Consider the following 24,251-nt stretch of genomic DNA (forward strand, 5'->3'; position numbering starts at 1 on the left):
CCGGAGTTCACCCAAACCCATGATCATGGAGTCGATGATGCCATCCAACCATCTCATCCTCTGTCATCCTCTTCTCTTCCTGCCCTCAATCTTTCCCAGCATCAAGGTCTTTTCAAGTGAGTCAGCTCTTCACATCAGGTGGCCAAATATTGGAGTTTCAGCTTCAACATCAGTCCTTGCAATGAACACCCAGGACTGATCTCCTTTAGGATGGACTGGTTGGATCTCCTCGTAGCCCAAGGGACTCTCAAGAGTCTTCTCCAACACCACAAGTAGAAGTAAAGTTTGATTAAATCATCTTTGTCTGCAGTTACAGAATGCAAGGCATAGGGCTCTGAATGGTGGTGTAGTTACAGGAAAAGGTAGAATCCATTGTCTCCTCCTTCCTTTCTATGCTAGGAGCCTGTCTGCCAGGGCCAGTGATAGGATAGGCATTTATGGTACTTTTGAACACGAGCCTATTCTAGAAACAGACACTGACTGTGGGAATTCCAGATTTCAGACTGAACTGACCCCACGTTCAGTGTCCTTGGTCTTGCCCTTGGTGGACTCGCACAGTAGGAAGCTCGGTGGCTTGTGTTGTCTTTCTTTAGAAAAGGACACAAGGTGAGCAGTGATTATCTGATCTCCCTCCTTCCTTGCTGAGATGTTTGCTTTCAGAATTAATTCATCATGAACTTACTGCTGCATGACCCACACACGTCAATTTTGTGATAATGGAGACATGCTTTGGGTTCATTCACAGTCCTCTGGAAACTTCCCAGAGCCAAGAAATCCAGCCCTTATTATTATTAACCTCTAAAACGACCCCATTACAATTTAGAAATTGTGCAGAGCATTACGATGAAGTTTATTTCAGTTCAGGACTTGATTACAATCCTGCCTTCTGCAGTAAGAGTTTCCTTGTGGAACTCTGATCATGTGGTCATTTTGTACAGGCTTTTGTAGCACTTACAGCACTTTGTTGGAGAAAATGGTCAATTAATCTCAGTTGCAACACTTCAGTTTAGTTCATCACAACCCCACCACAACACAGTTCTAACATGATGCAGATGTTGCTGTGACCTTGTGGAGATGCGGGCGTTCTTCATCCTGCAGTGTTCCAGCTCACTCGTGTGTCTTTGGACTTTGCCAGAAAATTAAAGCATTCACAGGATTTATTTTTATAGGCATTTTCTCCCCTTCTTCAGTGTGTGGGAATTAAATAAATGCCTCTATTTTTGGCTTTGCTGTGGATGCTTATCTTGAGCCAAATAGAAGACTAATTCTTTATTTTAGTGTTTTTTTTTTTTTTTAATTTACTTATTTATTTATTTGGCTGCTCTGGGTCTTCATTGCTGTGAGTGGACTTTCTCTAGTTGAGGCAGTAGGGTTACTCTTTGTTGTGGTGTGTGAGCCATTGTGGTGGCTTCTCTTGCTCTAAAGCATGGGTTCAGCAGCTGTGGTGCACACTCAGTGTGTGGGATCTTCCCAGGCCAGGGATCGAATCTATGTCCCCTGCACTGGCCAGGGAAGTCTCTCTTTGTTTTAGTTTTACCTATAAAAATGGGCAGTGGAGTGAGTGGGCATTCATTCATTCAGGAACTACTGAGTACCTATTATATTCCAGACACTCTGCTAGGTTTCTGGGGACACAGAGGTGAGGAAAAACAAGCATGGGCACATGGGGTACTTGATAATAACAAGGGGTTATTGTTATTATCATGGGGTTATTATCATGGGGTAGTTGATAATAACAAGGAAAAGGATGTCTCTGATAATATAGGCCTAATTAACAATGGTTCCCAGAAAAACAGATAAATAAATTAATTGGCTAGATATATTCCAGGAAAAGAGGTAACAAAGCAATCCAGTTAGGAGTAGGGTAGCTCAGCTGGGGTCAACCAGATGATTTGTAGTTCAGCTGGTTTTACCACATCATGCAGTTAACAAACACGACTGAGTCAATGGCACATGCCAGACATTGTGGTCTCTGCTGCAGGTACAGGGATGCACAAGCTCATGCCCTAGGGACAGTCACAGTTGGACAAAAAAACAGACAGGTAAACCAGCAATGAAAGTGCTTTATAATGAGGCAATGGAAGTAACAAGATTTATAAACAGGCCAGCTGACAGTCTCAGTCAGGTGGCTTGAGATTTTTTTGGAGAAAAGCATGTTTAAATTCAGTCTTGAAGATGAGTAAGTATTAGTTGGGGGAAGGGCCCTCCAGGCAGAGGAAATAACGTGACCCAGCACAGAGAGGCTTCCCTGGTAGCTCTGACAGTAAAGAATCCACTTGCAATGCAGGAGACTTGGGTTCGATCTTTGAGTCAGGAAGACTCCCTGGAAAAAGATATTGCAACCCACTCCAATATTCTTGCCTGGAGAATCCCATGAACAGGAGAGCCTGGCAGGCTACAGTCCATGGGGCTGCAAAGAGTCAAACATGACTGAGCAACTAAACAGCAACTGAACGTCTCGCATCTAGGATAAGGGTTTCAGCGTCCAGCACGGAGGCAGCAACACTGGATACCACGATGCCTGCCGAGGAGACTGCATGGGTAGATTACAGTGTAAGGAGGGAAGAGGGAGCAGAGAAGCAGGAGCACCTGAAGGGGACCAAGGGCAGAGCCAGAGGACAGGCCCATACCAATGTATAAATATCAATTTTGTGTTTGTTGAAAAGAGTTACCACTGTACTCAAATCTCTCGGCAGAGTGCTGATCCACCTTATTATAGGAGATTAGTTCTTATTTGTGAAATGGGGAAAAAGTTACCTCTCCTTTTAAACTAAATCACTGTGAGAGTCAGCCGCAGAAAGAATTGTAAAAACCTAGCATTGGAAAGTGATCCAAAGATAGTCGATGTGCTGTGAAACCCTTTGATATAACCCTTTAAATAAATTTTGCACACTGGCAGGGCTGAATTTTAATTATATTGCATTATTGTTCCTGCCGTGAGCACACTTATGACCAAGTTGGGAAAGTCCCCCAGCACTTTCTGCATGCCAGGAGTATAGCAAGCTGACCCGAGGAAATGGAGCGAGGGGATTGAACTCTCATTAGATCTTTGAATTTATCAGAAATGTGAGCTGTGAGATTGTGTGCCTGCCGTTTTCTGCCTTCAGAAACCTAGGAGTTTATGTTCAAACTCCATGTTTGAACTTTTGGAGAATGGGGTTCTAGTCTTGGAATTGAATTGTGTAGTTGAAGACTTTCATGTAAAATATCTGTGTTCAGTCGTGCCTTGTGGGGTTTGTTCAAAGCAGGTGATGCTTCCTAATGTGGGGAAAATGTGCAAATCTAGACTGGGAGAATTCTCTGCACCTGAGGAAGAAAATTCAGTGGTTATCACTTCATTCACATCCTAGAAAGAGAAAGACCCTGTCAGGTTATGAAATTGATCTAAGTTGACAAAACAGTTCTTTGGGAAGCAAGGACTTCGTTGGACCTCAGAAGAGGAGTTTTTCTCTCTGGTGTCCATTCCCTGTAACTTTGTGTGCCTGTCTTCACTTCTTCACCTGTGCCTGGTGTCCAAATCCCTCTGTCTTTAGGCTCCTCCCCTTCACCTGGGAGCCATGAGGTCTGACCCTATAGTTCTCCTCACTGTTGTTTCAATACCTTCTCTACTTCCATTCTTCTGGACTTCTGTGCAAGCTTCCTTCCATTCTTGGAATACTCTCCTTTCCTCCATATAACCTGTCAGATCTGTTTCTTTAATTCCATCCTCTGCTCTTCCCTCCAAAGCCTTCTTTGTCCCCTCAACGTGACTGAACCCCACCAATGACCACACATCTTGACACCTACCTTGAATACGAGCGCTTATTTGTGTGTCAGTTTTCCTCACTAAGCTGAGACCCAAAAGGATGGGAGTGTCTCATTCACGGGTTGTTGGTTACCCTATGAGACCCTGCAAGCTTTGTGCAGAGAAGAGCTTAACAAATCTTAGTGGAATGGAACAAATGGGACTGTTTTTTTTTTCTGGGAAAACAACCTATTTATTTTGAAATTTTGATTATTTCTTTTGTAAGATGTACTTTTATTTATTTGTTTTTAAATTGGAGTATAATTGCTTTACAATGTTATGTTAGTTTCTTCTGTACAAAAATGTATGTCTATATATATCCCCTCCCTCTTGAACTTCCTTCTACCATCCCCATCTCACACTGGCATTTTAACAGGATATGCTCTAGAAGGGCTTCTGGTATTGTGAAAGTTGGGCTGGAAACATTGTGAGAACAATCTTCTTTTGGGGGAGTTTGGACTTGAAACAACATGCACTAATGAATATTTTTAAAAGAACTTAAATGCTGTTGCAAACCTTAAAATCAGTCTCATATAATAAAACTGTTCTTACTTGGACCAGTTTACTCATCCTCAGATTCCATACTGGGAATAATGGTGGGTGTCATGACACTCCTTGGGCTTAAAAAAGGTAAGAAAAGCTTGAATTTCTAGGTGTGAGGGAGCAGTGGGTTACCTTCCTGAAGGTTCCTGCATTTGAGCTGCCCTTTGAAATGTCAGTGTAACTCTCAACTCTAGGTTAAAGAGAAATCTCCCATTTCCTTTTGACCATAGAACAAAGAAGCCCAATATTAACATGCGTGGGGATGATTATAAGAGCTGAACATTACCAGTTTGAATATTTCAAGAAGATTAAAAAACATATAGTCTTACATACACACTGTACTGTGCTGTGCTTAGTCGCTCAGTGGTGTCCGACTCTTTGTGACCCGATGGACTGTAGCCCACCAGGGTCCTCTGTCCATGGGGATTCTCCAGGCAAGAATACTAGAGTAGGTTGCTATACCCTCCTCCAGGGGATCTTCCCAACCCAGGAATCGGACCCAGGTATATGGCATTGCAGGCGGATTCTTTACAGTCTAAGCCACCAGGGAAGTCAAAGAGTACTGGAATGGGTAGCCTATCTCTTCTCCAGGGGATCTTCCCAACCCAGTAATCAAACTGGGGTCTCTTGCTTTGCAGGTGGATTCTTTACCAACTGAGCTACCCGGAAAGCCCTGTGTAAAAAATAGATAATGAGAACCTACTGTATAGCATGGGGAACTGTACTCAGTGCTCTGTGGTGACCTAAATGGGAAGGAAATCCAAAAAAGAGGGGATCTATGTACACACATGGGAGAAGGCAATGGCACCCCACTCCAGTACTATTGCCCGGAAAATCCCATGGATGGAGGAGCCTGGTAGGCTGCAGTCCATGGGGTCGCTGAGTCAGACATGACTGAGCAACTTCACTTTCACTTTCCGCTTTCATGCATTGGAGAAGGAAATGGCAACCCACTCCAGTGTTCTTGCCTGGAGTATCCCGGGGACAGGGGAGCCTGGTGGGCTGCCGTCTATGGGGTCGCACAGAGTCGAACACGACTGAAGCGACTTAGCAGCAGCAGCAGCGTGTACACACATGACTGGTTCAGTTTGCTGTACAGTAGAAAACAACACAACATTGTAAAGCAACTATACTCTAATAAACATTTAGAAAAAAACCATACAGTCCTGGTGTGTACTAAGTTGTTTCATTTGTGTCCAAGTCTGTGACCCTGTGAACTGTAGCCTGTCAGGCTCCTCTGTCCATGGAATTCTCCAGGCAAGAATACTGGAGTGGGTTGCCATGCCCTCTTCCAGAGGAATCTTCCCGATCCAGAAGTTGCACCACGTCTCTTAGGTCTACTGCACTGACAGGCAAATTCTTTAACACTAGCACCGCATGGGAAGCCCTACAGTCCTAGGGTATGGACCTTACATCCTCAAATCTTTTTCATTTAGAAACATTGAAAGGTATGCGCTAGAAAATGGGCATATAGAGTTAAATTCAAAACTAAAGTGCTACACGATAAGATTGTAACTAGTATGAAAAATGAAAACTGAGGAAAATGAAAGATTTGAAGAGGTCAATAGGCCAGGGAGAGGAAGCAAGTGTGATTGAATTTATGTTCCATGGCCCTGAACTTCTGGAGGTTTCCACATGCCGTCATTAGTCATAGAAGAAACAGGTCATCTGGATGCCTGACTGATGTTTTTACATCTCACTCAGATAATGCTGCATGTTTTTACTGGATTTATCAAACATATATCTGGAATCCATGACTTTTAGCAATGATGGAGGCTGTATTTCAAATGGTAACATGAAAGCTTAGAGGCAAAATGAAAGCTTTATATTTTATTCTTCAAAGATTTTTGAGCTAATGGGTGGATTCAAGGCTCATACACTGCTCTGTGATACAGAGGTGATGGTAATGTCCATTCACAGGGCCACTGAGAGCTACATGAGATGATACCTGGGTGGCATTTATTAACAGAACAGTGCTGAGGGCATGGTGGTGTGCAGTAATGTTAGCCATTTTATGATTTTTTTTTTAGCAAGTCAATTGAAGGCAAATTTTGTTTTGTATTAATCGAGTGCTCTGAGAATGTTATCTGGAACACAGAATTGGGAGCTCTTGGGAATCTGAATCTCACAATACTTATTCTTGGAAGTCAAGTTCCCTTGACATTAGTGAGATCTCAGTTCCTCACCATGTCTAGAACAACCCACATGCATCGCCACACACTCATTACTTGCACAGAATCCTTTCCCTCTGAATTACCAAGGAGAGGCTAGAGCCATTGAAAAAGGGGGGTTGGGAATTCCTTGGTGGTTGGTGGTTAAGACTGCTTTCCAGTGCAGGGGGTCCAGGTTCAATCCCTGGTCAGGGAGCCAAGATCCCTCCCATATGTCTCCAGGTCCAAAAACCTGAAACATAAAACAAAGGCAATAATGTAATAAATTCAATAAAGACTTTAAAAATGGTCCATATTTTAAAAAAATCTTTAAGAAAAGGAAGGGGGTTTAATATCTTGGAAACCAGGCTGAAGACACAGCTGCTGACCAAGAGATCCAATCAGATGACACTTGCCCACTGGGAGTCTTACAGTTCAGCTAAGGAGCCAAGATGTCAAATGCAGGGCTAGCTAAATGACACTGCAGAGCTAAACAGAATGAGACTGAGAGCACTAGCAAGGTTCTAAGGACCCTAGATGAGCTGAGCTGAGCTGCAGGGGGTGGTGGGGCAAGGTGGATCAGAGGGAGGTGAGGACCCTCAGGCAGGGAGGTCTGGAAGGCTGGAAGGAATCTGTTAGTCGCTTTTAGTCTCTCGCAAACATTTAAAAATCCTGGGCAGGTGCAGGAAATATTTATCCTTCAAATTAAAGAACACATTCAAGAGTGGAAATATGATGTTTTTTGGAGGCTGGCTAACCAATAAAAGAGAAGACAAATGCTTGACAATATGGCCCCAGTTTTGTGAGGTCTGTTGTATGCCTTCAAACTCACCCCATGTGTCTGGGTTTGGCATTTCCTTCTGGACTGGAAGACTCTCTGGTGGAAAAGAAGGAAATCTTTCCAAGAGATTCTTTGCCCCCAAAGAAATTTCTGTGGGGAAAGTGCAGGAGAGCAACTCAACAGCATAGTGTTCTTGGATTATTAAGTGGTACCTGGGCTTCTGAGCTGCTGAGAAGCTGACATTCCTCTTCAGGAAGTGCTGGCTTTCCCTACAGCCATGGTTACCCAGAGCAGGAAACCAGGGATGGAAGGAACTGGAATTTTTTCCTTCCAAACTCGACCTTTGCTGGTATCCCGATAATCAGAAATAAGCATCTGTTAAGGGATGGTGACAGTCTGCCTGTATTTTACTCATTCATTAGTTTTCTTGCTGAGGGGAAAATGATTTACTCTATATGTAATTAGGCAGTTGATTTCCCAGTATCTACAGTTGAAGTCTAAAATTATTCATTTCAAATATTTGCATCTTTTTTCCTTTTTCCTTCGATACTGGTGAGAACTAGTATATTTATGTTTTCTTGTTGGCTTAAAATGCTAATTGATGTCCACAAGGCACAGACTGGAGCTGTTTGAGATGCGACAGTCAGGATGTCGATTTCTAGTGCGGGAGCCCACAATTACTCTTGTGTCCTCAGGTGCCACAACAGAGGTGGCCAACTGGGTTTGTGGGGAGAGTGTTTTACTTGTCTTAGACCGTTGGTCCAAAGAAGAGACTAGATGGGGTAGAATGTGCCCCAACCCAGGTCTTCTATGAACCATGACATCCTTGTACGCATGCATGCTAAGTCACTTCGGTCATGTCCAACTCTTTGAGACCCTACGGACTGTAGCCCACCGGGATCCTCTCTCCAAGGGATTCTTCAGGCAAGAATACTGGAGTGGGTTGCCATACCCTCCTCCAGGGGATCTTCCTGACTCAAGGATGGAACTCACATCTCTTATGTCTCCTTCATTGGCAGCTGGGCACTTTACCATAGTGCCACCTGGGAAGCCCATGACATTCTTAGGACAACTGAGATTGAAGGATGAAGGTGTCTGGAATAATTAACCAATCAATCAAGAGCAAGTTTTAATGGATCACATCAAGTGTGTCTTAAATGTTGTGAATATAACCAAGTGGTCCTGTCTTCAGAAAAATCTGATTTGGTAAAAGACCTAACACACTTGTCCATAGGAAATTGAAGAACAGAAACAGATGAGGGTAAGTTCTGCCTAAGGCGGCCCTGGCACCATATTTATGGAGTAACTGCCCTGGACAGCACTCATGGCGGGCACATGGGAGGTGGTCCCCATCTTCAGGTTGTTTACAAGTGGCATCTGGGGACGCAGAATATGAGGATGTAAATGATAGGCAGCTACCAGAGCGTTAAGTAGTGTTAGTGTTATACAGTGGGTCACAGTTTCAGTGAAAAGGATGGCATTTGAAATTGATTCTTGAGATGACAGTATAATTTAATGTTGCAGAAAGCATAGGCTGTAGAAAATCATAGGAGGTAGATCTCTGAGGGAGCTCTAAAAATAGAGCTACCATATGCTTCAGCAATCCCACACTGGGGCATATATCTGGAGAAAAGCAATTGAAAAACATATATGCACCCCTATGTTCAGCACTACTATTTACAATAACCGAGACATGGAAGCAGCTGAAATGTCCACTGACAGATCAACAGATAAAGAAGACATAGTACATGCATACAATGGAATATTATCCTGCCCTAAACATGAAATCATGCCATTTGCAGCAAGGTGAATAGACCTAGAGATCATCATACTCAGTGAAGTAAGCAGACAAATGTTAAATGATGTCACTTATATGTGGAATCTAAAAAACGATTACAAATGAACTTATTTTAAACCAGAAACAGCATCATAGAAAACAAACTTATGGTTACCAAACGGCAAAGGTGGATACATTAGGAGTCTAGGGTTAACTACTGTAAATAAAATAAATCAATAAGGACCTACTGTACAACACAGGGGACTATACTCAATATTCTATAATAACCTAAATGGGAAAAGAGTCTGAAAAAGAATAGATACATGTATAAATATAACTGAATCACTATGCTGTATACCTGAACCTAACACCACATTGTAAATTAAATATACTCCAATATAAAATAAAAATAATAAAAAAGAATTCAGCAGCACTGGCCCCAACCCCCTTTCCTGTCTCCAGGAGCCTGTGGTCCCCCCTTTTATGACAACGACTGACAAGGTGTGATACAGACTTACACGGCAGGTCATACTTCGTAAGGCTGACAAAATCTGATGGGTTCCAGAAAATACCAGAGGGAAGCTGTTACAAGATTTATCTCCCAGAGGCCTTCTTTGTCAATGACCGACTGATTCAGTCATGTTGGGTCCTTAGTGAAGAAATGAAGATGAAGTTTCTTTAAACATGTCTTAACACCACCACAATACTGCAAAGTAATTAGCCTCCAATTAAAAAAAAAATGTCTTAGCAAACAGAGTTAGGCCAGCAAACTTTTGACATGGTTTGTGGAAGATTTTATAGTCAAGATCATGTAAAAGGAACCCCTGTATGGCAGCAAATTTTATTTCCCAAGCAATAAATAGGGGCCAAATTCATTGGTCTCTTTGGAAAGAATTACTCAGTAAGAATAGTACCTGCCTGCCTGCCAAAAGCCAAAAGAAAAGTGCCCCAGATTCCAAGGAGATAATGTCGCTCTGGCAGGAAATCCATCCATTTGCAGTGAGGTGATGCAGCCATAGCTGAACAGCCTGGCACCTGGTGAGGAAGTGAAGCCAAGCTGAGTGCCCTCAGTGACTGGGCAGGGTCTCCACCTCCACAGGGACTTGTAGGCTCCCATGTGCCATTCAGGTCCCCACCCTGCTTGACAGAAGACTTCCTGACCCCTAGGGCCTCAGGCCCCCTTTAAAAAAGGAAAAGAAAGCTTGAGGCCATTTCATGCCCTCTTGTTGATCTAAACTTATCTTTCACGGTAGATGGTAGTGCTGTTTAGAAGGACTCTCTGGAGAGCAGATTCTTGGGTGAGATCTGTTGAGGGCATGAGCCACTGACAGAGAAAACTGAGAACTCCAACACTTGAAAAGAATTAAATAGCTGTTATCACCCAAAAGGGTTTTATTGGGTTAAAATTTGAATTCCTTTGGTCATAAAAGGCTTTGTTGTGCTGATCAATTCTCTTCTTATCAAAGACATCTAAAAAGTCCAAGGAAGAAGACAAAAACATGGTGTCCGGTTGGGTTGAAGGCATGGTCTCCCAACCCTCATGGTCTCTCCTGAGAGAAGAAGGGTTTGCGTCTCACTCCTCAAAACATCAGAAGGTAAATATTATTATAACTTGAAGTTATAAGTGGAACTTTCCATAACCTCCTCCCAAGGTGCATACACACACACACACACACGTGAAATGTAATTTTGCCTCATGTTCTGCCTTTTGCGTGGCAAAATGAATAAGGTCCGTGAGCTGCGATTATTGGCTGCCTTTTGCTACTGTGATTCAGCTTCTATCCCCTCTTCTCTCATGGAACCGCCTTTTCCAGGTTCACAGCGGCTCCTTTGCTGCCTTTCTTCTATCTCCTGGCATTTCACCACCGCCTCCTTCCTGACGCCCCATCTTCCCCTCACTGCTAGATCACCTTGAAGTCTTCCAGTGTTTCCAAGTTATTCCAGCATCCTTTGCTATTTCTATGTGAGCCATCTCCCTTCAGTTGCTCTCTAGTTTGTGAGGATTAAGTGAGGTGATGTTTCTTTTTTTATACAATTTTATTTATCTTTGGCTGTGCTGAGTGTGGCTGCATGGACTTTCCTCTAGTTTGGGCGAGTAGGGGCTTCAATCCAGTTGTGGTGCCCGGGCTTCTCATTGTGGTGGCTTCTTCTGTGGTGGAGCGAAGGCTCTACGGCTCACGGTAGCTGCAGTTCCTAGGCTCTGTAGAGCAGGCCCAGTAGCCGTGGCACATAATTGCTCTGAGGCATGTGGGATCTTCCTGGATCAGGGAACGAACCTGTGTCTCCTGCACTGGCGGGCAGGTTCTTTATCACTGAACCACCAGGGAAGCCTGCGAGGTGATGTTTCTGAAGACATTCAAAGGGTACAGCTTACCAAGTGAAGAGTGTTAGTAACTTGAAAACGTTCTGACATTTGTTTTGTGTCTTCTCTTTTCAAGGAAGTCAATCTGCTTTTCAGCTGTCTTTTGATATCTTTCTTTTTCTCATGCAAACCACTCCTTGTGCTGAATTAAGCATATTCTCTCACATTCTGGTATCATTTGTGCTTACTCAAGAAGAACAGAGGCCCCAACGGATGGAGACTGTGGCACGTGGGTTGCAGCTCCTGTGAGCTTCTATCTATGAAAAGGAGATGTTGGTGTTCCTCAAAGGCACCCTTTGCCAACAAGCACAAGGTCCTACTAGAAGGATGGAGTCACTGACAACTTTGGTCTCTGACCCACGACAGGCTTCCTGACATCATTGCTTTCTGGATTAATTTACCTGATTTTTTTTCATCTCCTCAATTTTCCCAATAATTTTGTGATCAGTTTATAGTTTACTGTATTCAGTCCCCTCTGTTCCTGGTGGTGTTTGTTTTCCTGACTGATCCCTGCTGCCTTTCCCATCTCCTCAGGATGCACTGGAAGCTTCCTCATGGAGAGGTCATTAACTCACCATCAGATTCCATAATCTTGTCAGCCAAACTCAACGATAGTTAGAAATTATTACAAAACTTTGTGTAGGGTCTGTGTATGTGTGCATGTGGTACATGATTTGCGGTAATGCTTTTCTCTTTAGTGTCTGTTATAGACTTTATAAAAAAAAAATTGGCTGTACCATGTGTTGTGAGGGATCTTAATTCCCTGGCCAGTATTCAAACCCATACCCTCTGCGGTGGAAGTGCAGAGTCTTAACCACTGGACCACCTGGGAAGTCCCCTATAGTTTGGGGGAAGAAAATAGAAACATAAGCAACATTTTGGATTTAGATGTAAGCTTTTAAGTATCGTTTGACTTTGGATTATGTCTGAAGAGAGAGCATGTATGAAGGGTTAGCATGGAATCTTCATATAATTTTATCTCCCAGGATCTAATGTGTCCTGTGTGCGCCAGTGTTTTTCTGACCATCATGGGCCCCATAAGCCAGGTGAGGCAAAGGCTGTGCAGGTAAGTTGGCCACCAGGTCCAGCAGGTGAGTTGGGGCTAAAATCCCACACTTTTCTGTGCTCTGCAAGCTGCAGGTTTTGGTGTCAGGCAACATTCATCTCTACCACGGTTTTGCAGACCTATTGTTTCTATTCCAGACTTACAGTGATCACATCTGGAATAAAAGTCAAACTTCATTTCATTCAAAATGATTTGTAGAGAGAGGCTTTTCAATCACACCCAGGTGCTGCAGGGTGTACTCAAGTGGCACAGGTAGGGTGGTTCTAGCTTCAGAAATCAAGGTAAGCTGCCCTCCCTGGTGTGAAGTCACTAATGTATCTTCTGGGTAAACATTCCCTATCTAGCCCTCCTGTTGGTCAGTGACTCCTGAGGGACAAATATCTGATGGTTCTTTGGCGGAGTCTGCATCTGGGTTTTAGTCCTCAGAATGCATGGAATCTGAATCTAATTGAGGATGATTCCAACTGCCCACCTTGGTTTAAATGCCCTTAACTTTTTTATGAACAACTAACTGCATTGAAATGAGTGCTTAATTCAATCAAGTCTGCCCTAATTGCTGAATGATTATAATTTGACCTGAGTTCCAGCTTTCTCTCTTCAGATCTAATTGGACTGGAGCATGTCATGCTTTCTTTGACATGTTCTTTGTTGACAAATGAACAGTAAATCCTGTTTAATTCTAAGTGAGATTTTTTTTTTTTTAAAGATGCATTTGCACCCTATCTTGACACAACATTTCTGCAACAGAGAAAATGACCAAGGCACGTGAAACAAAAGGGGAATCCCATGAAATGACAGTTCTTAAAAAAAAAAATTTGTTTTGTCCTTTTCCATGATGGTTTATTATAGGACATTGAATATAGTTCCCTGTGTTACACAGTAGAACCTTGATTATCCATTCTATATGTGAGTTTGCATCTGCTAACTCCAAACTCCCCATCCATCACTCCCCCATCCCCTCCCCTTTGGCTTGGCAACCACAAGTCTGTTCCCTATGCCTATTAATCTGTTCCTGTTTCATAGGTAAGTTTGTTTGTGTCATAGTTTAGATTCTGCCTAGAAGTGATACCATACAGTATTTGTCTTTCTCTGTAGGATTTATTTCATTTAATATGATAATCTCTAGGTCCATCCCTGTTGCTACAAATGATTTCATTCTTTTTTATGGCTGAGTAATGTTTCATTGTATGAATGTACCTTCTTCTTTAGCCATTCCTCCTCTGATGGACATTTAGCTTGCTCCCTTGTCTTGGTTATTGTAAATAGCGCTGCTATGAACTTTGGGGTGTATGTACCTTTTCAAAGTAATGTTTTTCTCTGGATATATGCCCAAGAGTCAGATTGCTGGACCATATGGCAACTTTATTTTTAGTTTTTAAAGGAACCTCCATACTTTCATCCATAGTGGCTGTACCTATTTACATTTCCATCAGTAATGTAGGCGGGTTCCCCTTTTTCCATACCCTCTCCAGCATTTGTTATTTGTAGACTTTTTAATGATGGTCATTCTGACTTGTGTGATATGGTGCCTCATTATAGTTTTGATTTGCATGAAATGACATTAAAAAAAACAAAAGTGCCCTGAACCTATGGCACATTGAATAAGATCATGAAAGTCAGTGTTCAGCATGATTCCTGTTGTGTGGGACATGCTCAGTAAGGCTAAGAGGTCTTACCAGCAAGGAGAGATGAACATAGGAAAATAGGTAATCCGTATTAATCAATAGACCCTGTCACAGTGTAAGGATATGCCTCCTCCACCTTCACTGGGCTTTTGGTCTGTGAGTATCTCCTGGGCAGTACACACTGTCTAAGGGCAAATAGTAATTTGCAGAGAGACAATCTTTTTAAAAGGAACCCAGAGAATTATTTTGCTAAAGGCACCATGCGCAGGGTTTCCCTCTCTTGGTGGAGATGGTGTTCCTTATCATCATTTTAAGCTGTTATCAGGACTCTGTTCTCAACTTCTGTTCCCCCCGCCCCACCCCCACCACTTTGTGGCTAGAGCCCCCTGTGCACAGAAGCAATGCCTCCCAACGTGCCTTCCCAGTATGACCCCCATTGGCTCTGGCCATGACCACTGGATGTCCGAGAATGATTTCCTTCACTTAGGTCAGTTCAAGTTGTGGGCATGGTCCTCTCTCTACTATAGTGGTAACGGGAGGTGCCCTGTTCCTGCCCTTGTGCAGAAGGGTCCAGGAGACTGGGCGGGACTCTCCAGGTGACACAGGAGAAACAGAAATGTTTTACCAGGTCTCTCTGGGGGAAGCACCCCTTCCATTCATGCATCTCGTTGTTGGCCGTGAGCTAGATTCAGGTTTCCCAGTCTGGGGGTTTCTTCCTCTCACCTCTTCAAGCACTTCCTCTCTTTTCATGCTGGTTTCCCCTTCCAGAGTATTGCTAACTGCCATGAACTTTCTGTCTTTGTGTTTTGGCTGTCCTGTCATGGACCCTAGCTTGATTTCTTCTGGGGGAATCATACTTTTCCTCATTGGATGCCATCTGTCAGGCTGTTTATCTGGGAGTTCTGCCCTCCCTCAGCTGAGGAATGTGAATCTTCCCCTCTGGAATTTAAATTCTCCAACTAAGTGATAAAAAGACCGCCCCCGGGCTGGAATTCATTTTCCTCAGTGATTCTGTCAAGAGGAGGCGGCTCAGCTCCTCTGACCCAGGCAAGCACTCTGCCTCTGTCCAGCCCACATCTCTAGCCTTTCTTAGACGACACAGTAAATTCTCCAGATCTTGCCAATAGACTTCCTTTGGGCTTAAGAGCTGGTTGTTAGAAGCTTCAGCAACCAAAGAGACATAGCTGATACACTTCTGTATAGGATGCCTCTCTTTGATCATTAATCTGTCCTTCCTATTTATTTGCTTATTTTCATATCTTTCTTTTTTTGATGAAACTTAAATAGGTCCAGCTGAAGATTATATAATTATAGTTTATATCCTAGAATTATATAATAATAATATATTTGACCCAATGATAATATTTTTGGCATTCTGTTACATGACCATGTAAATAATAATTTTAAATGTTTTTGTCTTGTTGAAAGTGAAAGTCACTCAGTCATGTCCAACTCTTTTTCGACCCCATGGATTATACAGTCCATGGAATTCTCTAGGCCAGAATGCTGGAGTGGGTAGCCGTTCCCTTCTCCAGGGGATTTTCCCAACCCAGGGATTGAACCCAGATCTCCTGCATTGCAGGTGAATTCTTTACCAGCTGAGCCACAAGGGAAACTCTTTTGTCTCATTAGTCACAATTTTTACTGTTCTTTTCTATTCTTGGGGTAATTGTTTTTACACATGATTTTAATTACAGGTTTCCTAACCTTGTATTACCTAATTTTATCCATCTCTTTTGATTACTTTTTTCAGTAACTTCTTTCTGGCACTTCAATGATTTATTTTAGCTGCTTTCAAAACTTTTGCATGTTGCTGCCATGTGTTCATCACAGTTTGGTCCTGAATTACTTCTTGTAGCTTCTTTCTCTGCCATGGTCCCTGCCTTACTCTATATTCTAACCACAATAAATGCATTTTCTTGTTAATCTGGTCATTTTCACTTTAACTTTCCTGCCAGTGCATGGGCCATTCCCTTGTCCTAAAATATTCTTCTACAAAATTTTGCTTAAATCTCCTGTTAGAAGTCCATCCTGGTTTCCTATATGAAGAAAGACTCCACTTTTCGTGTTCCCTCTAATGCGATCCCTTAGCAGTTGGTCTTTTATGACCTGTCACTTGAATTGAAATTACTTTCATCGTGTCTGTCTTCTCCAATAAACTGTGAACCTCTTGAAGATAAAGTCTGTGCTTTCCTTCTCTCTGTATAGTCACTATCTTACACATTGTCCAGCATGTTTTATGTCCTTAACAAATGTTTATTGATCAATAGAATGGCTGGATGAATAGATGAGGGTTATTTATAGACTACTGATCCCTGGAGTGGAAGGCAGACTCATTTATTGGTTGGGAGCTCTTAGCCTGCTATTGTGTGTTTGGTGCACACTTGCTTGTTAGGTGTTGTGGTTCTTCTTGGCAGGAATTGTACAATAAGAATATGTGACCTGTAGATGGCTGTTGACTCTGGACATCTGGCATCAAAATATTTGCTTTGCTTTTAACCTTGCCAAAAATAAGAAAACCAGATACACATATTCATACCAACAAAATTAATTTAGTGTTTGCAAAGTACAAATCTGGTCATTACCTTAGGATAGAAAGATGAATCTGACATAATACAGTCTTCAAGGGAACCCAGTAGAGTGATCTGATGTCACGGATGACCCCTCAGTAGGTATAAAATGTCATGACAGATAAGCGCCTGAGGCATTTGACCAGACCCTTGGCCTTGGGTCATTGCTTCAGTGCTGGGAGGTGAGAAGGAGGCAATTTTGAAGTACTTTTTTACAAGGAGTGCCTTCAAAAAATTGATGAAGTGTATATTTCTGCAATTATAAGGGCTTTTCCTTTTTTTCACCACATTAAAAAAAGTTAAAGCATAGTTGATTTATAATACTGTGTTAGTTTTAGATATACAGCAAAATGATTCAGTTACAAGAAGTACATTATTTTTTCAGAGTATTTTTCATTATGTTATTATGAAATATTGAATATAGTAAATCCTTGTTTTTACATTTTCATTTTTATAATTTCTTTATTTTTGCACAATTTAGAAAGTTACTTTCTATTCACAATTATTACAAAATATTGGCTGGATTCCCTGTGTTGTACAGCACATCTTTGAGCTTGTCTTATACCCTATATTTGTACCTCCCTGTCTCCACCGCTATTCTGTTTCTCTGCACCCCCACCTTCCCTTCCCCTTACCACTGGTGGCCACTATGAGTCTCTATATGTGTGAGTATGCTTCTTTTTAAAGGCTGCCTTTTGGAGACTTTTAATTCTTCCTTTGAATTGATCTCAAATTTCTCACGGAGATCATTTGTCACAGACTTAAAAAAAAGTCTTTAAAGGACTCTTTGGCTATGAAAATGCTCCTAAAAATTCCAAGGAGATTTCATTTTCTTGACATTTTCACCAAGTGTTCACAATAAAGGGGACAGTTTCATTCAAGCATTTTGAATTTTTGTCATCTGCCTGATGAAAATTGCTGTCCCTTTGTTTCCTTTGAACGGACAGGAAGCCCACACAAAATGAGTGCAGAGTCATTAGGAAGAGCTGCAGCTTTGGGGGCTAAGTGGTGGTGGTGTCTCCCAGGAGGATGGCAGGAGCTGTGCCCGCTCATGGGGTCTCCTACCAGAGAGGCTGAAGGCTGCCTTCCCTGTGATGAGGCAGATGGGAAGTCTGGCCCAAAGAGAATTACAGAAAAGTACCTGTGGTCTCAACCAGCCATACTCAGCTTTGAGTGGATTATATAGACTCCCCTGCCATTTGTGAAGTTGATAAGGATTCGGTACCTACCACTTTTCTTAAAGTAAGTGTGTAAACAAAGGCCAAGGCTTATTTATAAGGGCCTTGTGAGAAATAGTGGGTCTCCCATACCACTGTGGCATGGGAGAAAAGTGGAGCCTCCTGGAGATCCTGATAGACAGCATGACACCCTGAGCCTTGCTGGGGAGGGTTAGCAGCAGTTTCGTCATCAGGAGGAACTGGGAACTCTCATTAGAGTCCCTGTATTTCCTTTAGAGTTCATTATGTGAAAGTGTGCCTAGGAATTTGTCAAGATTCTCACTGCAGACAGTGTGTTCAGTAATTCTGAACACATTCCTTTATTATCTTTATATCACTCTGAGTTAAAGCATCCTTCTGGATATTTTTATTTGTATATGTATACCACAAGTGAGTGGAATGCACCTGACTGTTAGCATCAGTGCCAGTATCAGTGGACAAAACTAGGTGAGAAGGATCCTGTTTAAATACACTATAGGGCAGCATGTTGTTTTGGAATTCATAGACCTAACTCACTGATTCATGCATAGAAAATTCATTAACTTACTGTACATCCACCCTACAAATTAGCAGTGTAGTACATGCTACAAGTAAGAAACTACACTAAATATTTTCTGGAATGTATAAAGAATTATGTCAAAAAAAGTTCCACCTTTGAGAATCTTCAAATCTAGTTGAGAAATTAAGACATACATATGCATAAAGTTAAATAAAAATGCAAGTGGTAAAAATATGTCAGAGTGACATTGAAAGACCTCCACCGTACCTGTTATAGACCCAGCATTAAATGGTGCTGCTATTTCCAATGGCAAAGACATGAAAACAACCTAAACGTCATTCGACAGACGAATAGATAAAGAAGATGTGGGACATACACAATGGAATACTACTCAGCCATAAAAAAGAATGAAATGATGCTATTTGTAGCAACATAGATGAACCTAGAGATTATCATACTAAGTGAAGTAAGCCTGACAGAGAAAGAAAAATACCATGTGATATTACTGATACATGGAATCTAAAATACTGCACAATTGAACTTACCTACTAAAGAGAAATAGACTCACAGATGTACAGAACAGATTTATGGTTGCCAAGGAGAAGGGGAGGTGGGTGAGGGCTGGACTCAGAGTTTATAATTCAGTTCAGTTCAGTTCAGTTCAGTCGCTCAGTCGTGTCTGACTGTTTGCAACCCCATGAATCGCAGCACACCAGGCCTCCCTGTCCATCACCAACTCCTGGAGTTCACTCAAACTCATGTGCATTGAGTCGGTGATGCCATCCAGCCATCTCATCCTCTGTTGTCCCCTTCTCCTCTTGCCCCCAATCCCTCCCAGCATCAGAGTCTTTTCCAATGAGTCAACTCTTCTCATGAGGTGGCCAAAGTACTGGAGTTTCAGCTTTAGCATCAGTCCTTCTAAAGAACACCCAGGGCTGATCTCCTTCAGAATGGACTGGTTGGATCTCCTTGCAGTCCAAGGGACTCTCAAGAGTCTTCTCCAACATCACGGTTCAAAAGCATCAATTCTTTAGCGCTCAGCCTTCTTCACAGTCCAACTCTCACATCCATACATGACCACAGGAAAAACCATAGCCTTGACTAGATGGACCTTTGTTGGCAAAGTAATGTTTCTGCTTTTGAATATGCTATCTAGGTTGGTCACAAGTTTCCTTCCAAGGAGTGAGCGTCTTTTAATGTCATGGCTGCAATCACCATCTGCATTGATTTTAGAGACCAAAAAAATAAAGTCTGACACTGTTTCCACTGTTTCCCCATCTATTTCCCATGAAGTAATGGGACCAGATGCCATGATCTTAGTTTTCTAAATGTTGAGTGTTAGGCCAACTTTTTCATTCTCCTCTTTCACTTTCATCAAGAGGCTTTTGAGTTCCTCTTCACTTTCTGCCATAAGGGTGGTGTCATCTGCATATCTGAGGTTATTGATATTTCTCCTGGCAATCTTGTGCTTCTTCCAGCCCAGCGTTTCTCATGATGTACTCTGCATAGAAGTTAAATAAGCAGGGTGACAATATATAGCCTTGACGTACTCCTTTTCCTATTTGGAACCAGTCTGTTTTTCCATGTCCAGTTCTAACTGTTGCTTCCTGACCTGCATATAGGTTTCTCAAGAGGCAGGTCAGGTGGTCTGGTATTCCCATCACTTTCAGAATTTTCCATAATTTATTGTGATCCACACAGCCAAAGGCTTTGGCATAGTCAATAAAGCATAAATAGATGTTTTTCTGGAACTCCCTTGCTTTTTCCATGATCCAGCGGATGTTGGCAATTTGATCTCTGGTTCCTCTGCCTTTTCTAAAACCAGCTTGAACATCTGGAAGTTCACGGTTCACATACTGTTGAAGTCTGGCTTGGAGGATTTTGAGCATTGCTTTGCTAGTGTATGAGATAAGTGCAATTGTGTGGTAGTTTGAGCATTCTTTGGCATTGCCTTTCTTTGGGATTGGAATGAAAACTGACCTTTTCCAGTCCTGTGGCCACTGCTGAGTTTTCCAAATTTGCTGGCATATTGAGTGCAGCACTTTCACAGCATCGTCTTTCAGGATTTGAAATAGCTCAACAGGAATTCCATCACCTCCACTAGCTTTGTTTGTAGTGATGCTTTCTAAGACCCATTTGACTTCACATTCCAGGATGTCTGGCTCTAGGTCAGTGATCACACCATCGTGATTATCTGGGTTGTGAAGATCTTTTTTGTACAGTTCTTCTGTGTATTCTTGCCACCTCTTCTTAATATCTTCTGATTAGCAGATGCAAATTAGTATATATTGGATAACTGAATCATTTTGCTATACACCAGAAACTAACATAGCACTGTAAATCAATTATACTTCAATAAAATATTTTTTAAAAAGGGAAATATAAAATGAAAAGAATGGGGGAAAAAAAGAATATGGGAGCCTCAGGGGAGCAGGTGTCTCCCTATACAGCAGAGCTGGGGAGGTAGGACTTAGTAAGCATTTGGACTGCTTAATGGGGTTTACCTCCCTTGTCTACAGAAGAGGTGGATCATGGTCTGAGTGGGAGCCTGAAGAGCAGGAAGCACCCAGATTGATGGGGTGATGAGTCAGACAGCTGAGCACAGGGTTTGCAGAGAGAAGGGTATGGGGGAAGTGAGAATGGGAGATATTCGGGGGTCAGACAGGAAAGATATAATTAGTTCTCTATCTCATGAAGGGCATACAGGTCAACAAAGCAGAAAGAAGACTTTCTTTTAAACCATAAAATTATTAATCTTAATGTTAGCTCACAAAGGTGGCTTAGTATAATGGGAAAATCAAATAAAACTGTAAATTAGAGACCTTGGAGTCCCCTGCTCTGAGCAGTTTGTGGCAAATCCCACCTCCCACCTTCAAGAAGCGAGCGCAGCAATGACAGTCTCTCTGGTGGCCCAGTCTCAACATCCTGCTGCCTCTTTACTCACCACCAAGGCTCCTGGCAGGAGACCCCAAACCCCAGGTGCTTCATCTGCTATTCTTCATGGCTCTCCATCACTTGCATTACCGCCTAAAACACACCCTCCTGCCCTGGGTCTATGGAAAAGCTATCTTTCATGAAACCAATCCCTGGTGCCAAAGTGATAGGGGCCTGCTGCCCTGGGTGAGATAGCCTTGTTATTCCACAAGCGGATCAATTTTGGAAAGCAAATGAACTGTCATTTGGAGAAATCAGAGACTCACTGATTTCTGCTTTTATTTCTGTACCAAAAGGAAAGAAAGAGGCAAGTAATCCAAGAGAAAATAAAAATCACTTAAAAACAAGTTTCCAATTATTAACAAATTCTCAAAAAGAGATGCCCTCTCTCCTCCCCCCCACAATCCTGATGGGTGGCAGAGAGCAGTCAGAGAAAGCATTCTGTTCACCAGATGCTCCCTGGGTTGGAGCAGAGTTTTTGGGGCAGCCTTTGAATTCCGCCACTCATAGCAGCCAAGGGAGCTGGACCAAAGTCCCGAGAGCAGAGAGAAAATGGGGAAGGCACTGGGTGAGGCTCTGGTGAGCTTTATGCTCCAGTGGAATTGTGGACAAGGCATCAGAGCATTGGAGAATGAGTGCAATGAATAGTCTTGCTGTGCCTTGCTTAGTCGCTTAGTCATGTCCGACTCTTTGTGACCCCATGGACTATAGCCTGCCAGGCTCCTCTGTCCATGGGGATTCTCTAGGTAAGGATACTGGAGTGGGTTGCCTCACCCTCCTCCAGGGGATCTTCCCAACCCAAGGATCAAACCCAGGTCTCCTGTGTTGCAGTCGGATTTTTACCATCTGAGTCACCAGGGAAGCATAGCTCAGCTGGTAAAAAATGAATAGTCTACACCTTTCTTAAGTGGGCAAGTCATCACTCTTCCTCACAATGCAACACAAACCTAAAGACATTTTAAGAAGAAAGGCCAACCTATCTGAAGAGATTTTTCTAGATTATGTCTGTTAGAAAGACCAGAAGATCAGCCATTTGATGGTTTAGGGTGAAGAGGTGTTAAATGGAGTATTTGATACAGACTTACATTTTGAATGTCTAGGTGATTAGAAAGCTGGCAGTAAGTAATCGGACATTTCTGTAAGTCATATGGCCATTGTTTACCAAGATTGTTTCCATTTCTGAATGTTGAAGAATGTTCAGAGTTCAGTGGGTTTCCATTTCTTGTAGGTCCAGCAGTCTTCTCCCTCTTTGTATGGATAGAATGAATTTCTTCCATGTGTATTCTAGGAGAACTCTGTGAGACCCATTCCTCCTACTTCTGGATTATTTCCATAAGAACAGAGTGCTGTCTGGGATTGACTGAATCATTATATAATGAGTAGAATTCTGGCATCCTCATTTTTAAAAAAGAGCTATGATTATCATTAATACTATTTTTTTGTTTGTTTTGCAGAGTTCATCCAAGCAATAATAAAAAAGCAATTAGAAATATAAAATCATGGAAACTTTCATACCATTAAGAGGTCATTAAGCTTGGCAAGGATTGCTATATCCAAATTTTTGGTCTCATTCCTCAGTCTTTGGATTACATTTTAAGAAAACTGATTACATAAATTTTAATACAATAAATGATGTTTGGCTAAAATCATAACTTGTATTTCTTTGGGGGAGAAGACAAAATCTTGTGAAATGAAGATGGTGAAGCCAAGTTGACTCTTAATTACTATTTACTATTGTTTTGAATCCAGTGTTTAACTACCAGAAATGATCCATATTTTGGGGGCTCGGAAGCTTATACAACTTTCATGATTTCTTTAAAGTATGAAAGTAAAGTTGGGTATGAAATTAAATATTTCTTTAGGATGGAAAAAAGAACACACAGCAAATCACAAATTTACAAAAACTGACAAACACTGCAAACATTACAAATGCAGAATACAACAATATCCTAATTAGACAATCCATGGTGTACAGCTAGAATGCTTTTCCCTACATTTCCTTAATTTACAGTTTTGCGCTTGAAGACTTTCCCAAAGACCAGCTGTTACCTCCATCAGTGTCATACATTGCTTCTCATCTTCCACCCCTTCACCGTGGGACTCACTCTTAGAACGATGATGGGACTCACTCTTAGAACGATGAAGCCGCTGGCCCTTATGTCATGACGCCAAGTGAGTTGGTGGGGTGGGCAGTAGAGTTATTCCTGGAAATCATCCCTGCCACACAACTATATAAACACGTCCCTCTAGATCCAAAATAAATGTGCCCTCAGCTCATCTCCTTAACTAGGCTCCAAAATGCCTGTGGCCCCTGCAACTTTGCCTGATACTATTCTGAATGTGATGGGGAGTTGAGGGGAAGCTGGAGTAGGAAACAAAAGCTTCAGTTGATTTCAGTTAAAATATTTCACCTGGGCAAGTTACCCAAGAACCCCCGCTCTTGTGATATACTCTTCTAGGGCACCTCTCAGAGCCTGGGAGGCCAAGTGATGCGAAGCTACCTCTGCTAATATTGCTTACTGTAACTTGTGACAATTTTTTTTGGCAAGTCATGCCATTCGGCTGCTGTTGGAGGCTCATCCATGTCCTATTCTATGTCCCCCTCCACCCAGCACCCATCAGTTAGCTATGAAGTGTTTGGCATTTGAGCTCACAGTCTTCCTTTCTCTGCTTCCTTCCCTCCCCCAGACCCTGGGTCAGTCTTGATGATATTCAGAGTCTGAGGTAGTCCCTCCCTCACCTTACCATTCAACTTCTGCAGCAGCTGTTTTTCCCACTGAACCATGTCCACTGTGTGCTTTCCCAGACTCGGACGGTGGGAACCATTCTGTTTCCAATTTCTGCTGTCTGACCAGAGCTTCCTATCTTCCCACTCAACCTGTCTTCATCCTGTGACCTCTGATGTTTCACACAGTAGGGCTTCCTTCTGCTTCTCATTTCTAG

Source organism: Bos taurus, chromosome 13 (assembly GCF_002263795.3).
Source record: "Bos taurus isolate L1 Dominette 01449 registration number 42190680 breed Hereford chromosome 13, ARS-UCD2.0, whole genome shotgun sequence".
In the NCBI taxonomy this organism is placed as follows: Eukaryota; Metazoa; Chordata; class Mammalia; order Artiodactyla; family Bovidae; genus Bos; species Bos taurus.